Genomic DNA, 7123 nt, shown 5'->3' on the forward strand with positions numbered 1-7123 from the left:
AGAACCCAAATTTGGGTTGTTCAGCCTGGAGAAGAGACGGCTCTAGGGACACCTTATAGCGGCCTTCCAGTACCTAAAGGGAGCCTACAGGAAACCTGTGGAGGGACTCTTTGTCAGGGAGTGTAGGGATAGGACAAGGGGGAATGGTTTTAAGCTAAAAGATGGGAGATTTAGATTAGATATTTGGAAGAAATTCTTTACTGTGGAAGTGATGAGGCCCTGGCACAGGCTGCCCAGAGAAGCTGTGGCTGCCCCATCCCTGGAGGTGTTCAAGGCCAGGCTGGATGGGGCTTTGGGCAACCCAGCCTGGTGGGAGGTGTCCCTGCCCATGGCAGGGGGTTGGAGATGGATGGGCTTTAAGGTTCCTTCCAACCCAAACCATTCTGTGTTTCTGCGAACCCACAGGATTGACCCGAGCCTGAGAAGGTGCTGAAAAGTCACGGGTCTCATTGGTTTGCTATTTGAGGTTGCTGCCCTATATGGTTATTCTGGTGCTGCTCCATACAATAGTGACCTACAAGAAGGCTTTTTGTCTGTTCTCTAAAGGATTATTTCACAGAGGAATGGTGGGTCTATTTAATAAATAGTGTAAAGAGCATCTGGTCTATACTGACAAAAAACTACCCAACAACAAGCTGATCATAAACAATTCTGTCTGTACCTCATATTCCGTATTTTTTAATTCCTTCTCTGATTTAATTTCATTTCACTGTGGCTTCAAGGAAATAAGATCTTTTGCTTGAAGACTTCATCTGCTCTTGCTTGTCATAACTTAGAAGCTAATAATCCTCCTCATGACATCAGACACACTCACTGAAAGCCATTATGCCAAGGACAGCGTACGATATTCTCAGGAATGTGGGGTAAGAACAACTGATGAGAAATGGCAACAGATGCAAATTAACTGCTGAAGACAAAGAATTCTATTGTACCCTTCCACAAGAAAACCCAGGGGGGGAAGGAAAACAGATCAGCAACGCTGTCTGTACCCTGGGGATCCTTTCTAAAATCCCTCACCCGTCGTTAACAGCCACGGATTGATCAGACCGGAGCCGATCTTCACAAAGGAAGGGTACTGGGCCAACACACGTCAGCTAAAACACAGTGGTAAGCACAGCCTAGCACTTAGTGTAACCAACTCCTGGTTAGCCTTAGGTTGCTTTTAGTACTAAGTGAAAGCATGGCTTTACTCCAAATCGTAGTGTTATCTATTTTCCTATGCAGTTTGAAATGGTGTTCAGTTTTTGTTTGTTTGTTTGTTTGTTTTTTAATGAATAATTGTGTTCTACTTGACCATTTTTAAAGGATAGATAATGCCATAAGGTGAGCTGGGTAGGAGTGATAAAAATGATTGCGACATTTTGACAGTCCCTTGGGATATTTTCATAGCCCCTAACTCTATCTGGTCTCATGTTTAATGTGGGCTTTTTGGCCAAAGGAGTCCCATGTTTCTAGAGAACCCAATGCTGTTAGTAACATTGCATTGTACTACAGTCAAGTGGTGAAAGGAGTGCAGTGTTGCACTTTTTCAATATGCCTCTCATGATTTCATAAACTTCTGTGGAGCCCCTCTGCTCAGCTGTTTCTTTTGCAGACTAATTCCCTCTCTTGTTCCTCATGCAGAAGCAGTTTCATACCTTTGATCATCCTTGTTGCCCTTTTCTGATGCTTTTTCAGCCTTTCTGCAGCCCATTTTTTATATATGAAATTAGAATTGTTTTTCTCCAACCTTCATATTTGTCTGCATCAAATTTCATCTGTCATTTTATTGCCCACTCAAGCTTGTTCTGCAGCTTTGCACCATTATCTTTACTATCCTAAACAAATGACTAACTTCATATCGTAAGCAAACCTCATTCCTCACCCCTCTTTATCATCACATATGACTGTGTTGAATAGCACGAATCCCAGGACAGATTTTCTTGCAGAACTCCTCTTACAATCTCTCCTCACCATGAAGAATGACCATTTGCTCACGCCCTCTCATTCCTTTCTTTTCATAAATTATTATCCTTGCAAGAACCTTCCCTCTTGCCACATGGCCACTTTGCTTCCTTAAAAGCTTTGGTGAAGGACCTTGTTGAAAGCCGCCTGGAAATTTGAGTAGGCAGCACAGGATTTTTATCTTATTTGATTGCTGTTGACATTTTCAAGGACCTGAAGGACTGAGAAGGTGATACTCATCTGTAAAAGCTATAACGATTATTCCCTAGCAAACAGGATTGCCGTTACTCCAGCCAGGAAAACTTTCCCAGGGAAATGACAATGCAGGGAATCCAACACCAACAAAATGAATATTTCTCATTTGACATATAAACCAGAGCTCTTTTCTGGGGAAACTGCTGAGGCCAAGAAGGCAGCATTTTTCAGACGAATGTTGGGCAACTACATTCAGAGCTCTCCTGGCTTGTTTTCCACTGATACAGGAAGCGATATTGAAACTCATAAATCAGGACTTAAATGACTGCCTCGATATAAAAGATCAGGAAGAAAACTAATGAAGCTTAGTAGATGATCCCCTTATTTTTCTGAATACTCCTTCATTTGGACCTGATCTGACAAAAAGAAGCATAACACTTAAAGGGTATGTTAGGAGGAGAATCAGTCATCAGGCACGGGGCTGCAGGCTACCAAGATGGCCAAGAGAACTGCTGTCCTGTTGAACACCAAGCTACGGCACCATAGGCAGACCTCAGCATTTTCTGAAGTTTTCCAAAGCTCATGCAATTAATTTTCTTTGGTCCAGAAAACAAACTGACAGCATCTTTTTTTTTTTCTTTCTTTTTTTTTTCTTTTTTCTTTTTTTCTTCCAGTGGCAGACAGGGCACTTCTAAGCTATAGAAGTGATGAATATTCAGAATGGATTTTTTTACAATAAGCACTGGAGAAATAGCTGGACTTGTAAAGATCAGCATTTCACTTGCTTTGACTGCAAATGAGAATAAAGATTAAGACTTAAGTTATCAGTGAAGCTTTTCAGCAATTTATTGATCTTCATTTTAAACGCTGACAGGTACATTATAATATAAACGGAGACCTCAAAAATCTTAATTTAAATGACAAAATATCCTATTTATAAGCCTCATTAAACCTGTAGCACTCTAAGCCCTGTCTAATGCTTATGTTTGGTACGTTTCTCGTATTGGTTTGTTCCCCTTTCCTTCTCTTCTTTTCCCAGCTATTTGCAGTAGGATGAGATTCTCACACTATTCAAGTTGGATCTTGTGATATTTAATATATTGCAGACTCTCTACTGCACTTCTTAATGATAAGCATAAAAGCTGATTGGCAGATTGGGAAATATTTTGGTGCTCTGCAGACATAACACTCTTCTGTTGTTTTCTGTCGCTTTTTTATTATTATTATTTATTTATTTTTGGTTCCTTTACTCCACAGACTATGTGGTAAAAGGTAGTATGTTAAATGATGTTTTCACTTTTTTTTGTGGGTGTGTGTAATATTTTCTATCCAGTGCAAGTAATAACAAAAGGTAAAATATTAACCCTATATTTTCCATCTTGCTTCTCTTCTCTAAAGTATCCAGTTATGATTTCCAGTACATCCACATGCCTCTAGGACTGAGCTAGTGCAGACGGTACTGAGTTAGCTTCACACTGACTAGAGCTATGTCCCCGAGGGAACGGCATGGAGCTGGGACAGGGGAGGGTCAGGCTGGGGGTTAGGGAAAGGGTCTGCACACAGAGGGTGGTCGGGCACTGGGACAGGCTCCCTAGGGCAGTGGCCACGGCTCCGAGCCTGATGGAGTTCAAGAAGCATTTGGACTACGCTCTCAGACTCATGGTCTGGTTTTTGCGTGGTCCTGTGTGGATTCGATGTTTTTTGTGTGTCCCTTCCAACTCGGGATATTCTATGATTGCATGAACTCCTGTTATACATCTGTCCACATGTATTTACTTCACAAAGGTATCTTTCTTAAACAAAACCAAACAAACAAACAAAAGCAAAAGTTATTATTTATTTACTCCACTTTGATTTCTATATGCAGCCCATTCACTGTGGTACCTGATTACGTTATCCATGTTCTGACACACTTGACATAATTTTCTGTGTATATAATTAATGCAAAAGCATTAAATATCTAGTAGCATCTATTCTTTATTTGTGTGCAGTGCTACATATATGTAATAGCCTATTGGTGTTATGGCAGGTGATTTACCATAACAAGTAGAATGACCTTCCCAAATTTCTGGTCTTCTATAGCACAGCTCAGTTATCATTGTCTTAAATACTTCTGGGCAGCTTAATTTCTGAGAGTAATACTAATGTGGGATTTTAGCCTATCTGCAATTAGATTTCTCTGTGTTATTCTTTTGGCTGAATGTGTTTAGCCAAAACATACACTGCAAATTGTAAAGATAATGCCAGAAAAGACTAAAGAAAAAAATATTCTCAGATGCAATAAATAAGTGCAGGCAAATTTGCCTGAAAACAGATTATGAAAGGAGTAATTGAGATACCTTTCCAAAGGCATTAAGCAAATAGGAAAGTTAACTCAATTGAAAGACAATATCCTTATTAAGGGACAACAAGGTAAAAGAATATGTTATAGTGGATGACACTTTCCAGAATAAGCCATTTCTAAAGTCTCCAAAATGAATTTCGATTGTTACTCATTTACTTTTCTATGCTTGGACATGCGTGCCCTGTATGAGCACATGTATTCTGAATGCCACCCCCATTTTATTGATTTTCTCTCCCCCAGTGCTTGCTTGGTAATATATTTTACAGTAACATGTAGAAAAGGTACCTCATGTGCATGCAGATCAGTGAGAACAGCATCACATATCCTGTTTGGGGAAAAGAGCCCTGCACGTCCCGAAGTACTAATACTTGCAAGTCTTTCATATTCCGTTGCATTTGCACCCTCCTGCTGACTTCAATGGCATAGAAATATGGTTTCGTACTCACAACGGAGCTCATTAACCCAGTAATTACTTCTTTGCTGGCTGTTGCACTTGGCCGGGCCGGTCCTGAGCCTGGGCAAACGTCTGGAGGTGGGGAGGAGGGAGCGACCTGCGCAGAGGGTCCAGAAGGCAGAAGCTCCCTGGTGCTCAGGAAGCCCAGCTCGGAAACTTTGGAGGAAAAGACAGCTGTCCCACTGCCGCACCACACAGCCAGTGCACTTGCTCTTCTTTGCTTAGATCTTTTTCCATCTGCACCTGAATGAATAAGCAAGGCACGAGCGAATTGATGTTTCAATAAGCTGGTCACAGCTACTACCTCAGGCTTGTGAGCCTGGCTAGCCAGAGGCTTCTTGGCCAGAACAGGGAGAAGTGAATTCTGCAGAAACCGTGTGAGCAGCTCGCACAAGAACTGCTCCTCGCAGGGAGCTGGTACAGGATCAGGGCATCACCTGCAGCTGCCCACCCCTGCCCTGCCTTGCAGTAAAGTGTTCTCTTTGCTGTTCTGTTTTTAAAGTGTTTATTTTTGCACATATCCTGTTGCACTTTGAAGAAAAAGAGCACTATCAAATTCAGTCAGCTTTGCTTTGGGCGCTCCTTGCCTTTTCTTTGTTATCCAGAACATTTACAAAATATTCAAATTTAAAAACCCTTACTGTCCTCTTCTGTAGGTTACCAAATGTTTTTCTACAGCTTACGTGCAAGGTATCTCTGAGTATTTCTTTTTACTAAACTTTCCCTTGAATCAAATATTTTTAATACAGAGAGTACATAAAGGATGGATCCTTCATGTCTGGGTGATCTTCACAGTCGATGAATCACTTTTTGGTCTTTCTTTTAACTTTCATTGATTTTAGCTAAACCGCTCATTCTGAAGGCATTGCATGTGACAGCCAGGTGTGGTAGTTTCCTACTTACTTTTACTCCTCCTCATTTCCCATCACTGTAAATAGGCTGCTTCCCATTATGCAAGACAAATCATACTAAACTAATTTTCCAGTACCTCTTTCTTTCCATGTAACTGCACGCTGAGTTAGTAGATTAAAGTAATCTGCTTACTGACACCTGAATAGTTGGGTACATGAGCCGACACCATTAACTGTCTTCTCTAACGTGAAGCCCCTTGGTGCCAAGGACAGGTGGCAGTCAACATTTTCTGTGTGTCTTGTGCTAGGAAACCAAGAAGGAATACCTAAACTCGGGATTTGCTTATTTAAATTCAGTGCAAAAACATTTTTCTCTGCTCATTGCCACTTTCATTAAATCGATCCTAAGCTTTCAACAACGATGTGAATGCCATTATGCAAATAAGGAATGGCTTTTCAGACTTGCAGAAACGATGACACCTAAACAAAGATTTCTGAGGCTATTTAATAGTGACAGTTGCTGAACTTCATAAATACCGATTTGTAAGTATTGCATTTAGTGATAATGTTTTGTTGTTTTATTTTTTTTTTCCTGTGAAGCTGGCCACTTTTAAAGCCATATCTCAAAGCTGAAAACTAATGAAATGTTTAATATTCTGGAATAATTCACCTCCATGCATCAGAATGTTGTAAAAAGGCTCCCATCTGATGACGCCTGTAGCTGGCACGGTTCGCTCTGCATTTATCACAGTGCTCCAGATAATATTAGTATTTAATGACTGTGCACTGATAAGCTAAAACTGGATGAATAGAACGTCTTCTATCTCATTCTGCTTAAGGTGACATGAACTTTCATTTATGTCATCGCCACTTGCAGCTGTTCAGATACACTCTAAAAACACTGAAAGGAATACTCCATCAATCCACAAATGAATGAATGACCATAAGAATGAGTCTGTTGTCTTACTGTCTTTGGATTGCTTTAATAAAAGCATTTGTATTCCAGGAAGGAGGCAAGAATATAATTAATCATTGACACAACTGAATAGGCACATTGTCTAAGTGATTCATTAGGAAGCAATTTCAAGAATATTTATTTTGATGATATACATTTTATAATTCATTAGCAACATAATAAAGTGAACACTCAAAAGAATCCATTTCCTATTTTTATACCTTTGAATTAAATATAACTACATCCTTGCTATCTGCAGCTCTCTGCAAAGCTTTGTGCCTGAAGCAAAACGCAAGAAGACCGATTGTGGTGGATATAGTTAGTGATACTGGGAACCTGCATTTACAAGACTGAAGTCCTTTTTGCATTGCTAACCCCAA

The sequence above is a fragment of the Anser brachyrhynchus genome (genome assembly GCF_964034855.1).
Source record: "Anser brachyrhynchus genome assembly, chromosome: 3".
Classification (NCBI taxonomy): domain Eukaryota; kingdom Metazoa; phylum Chordata; class Aves; order Anseriformes; family Anatidae; genus Anser; species Anser brachyrhynchus.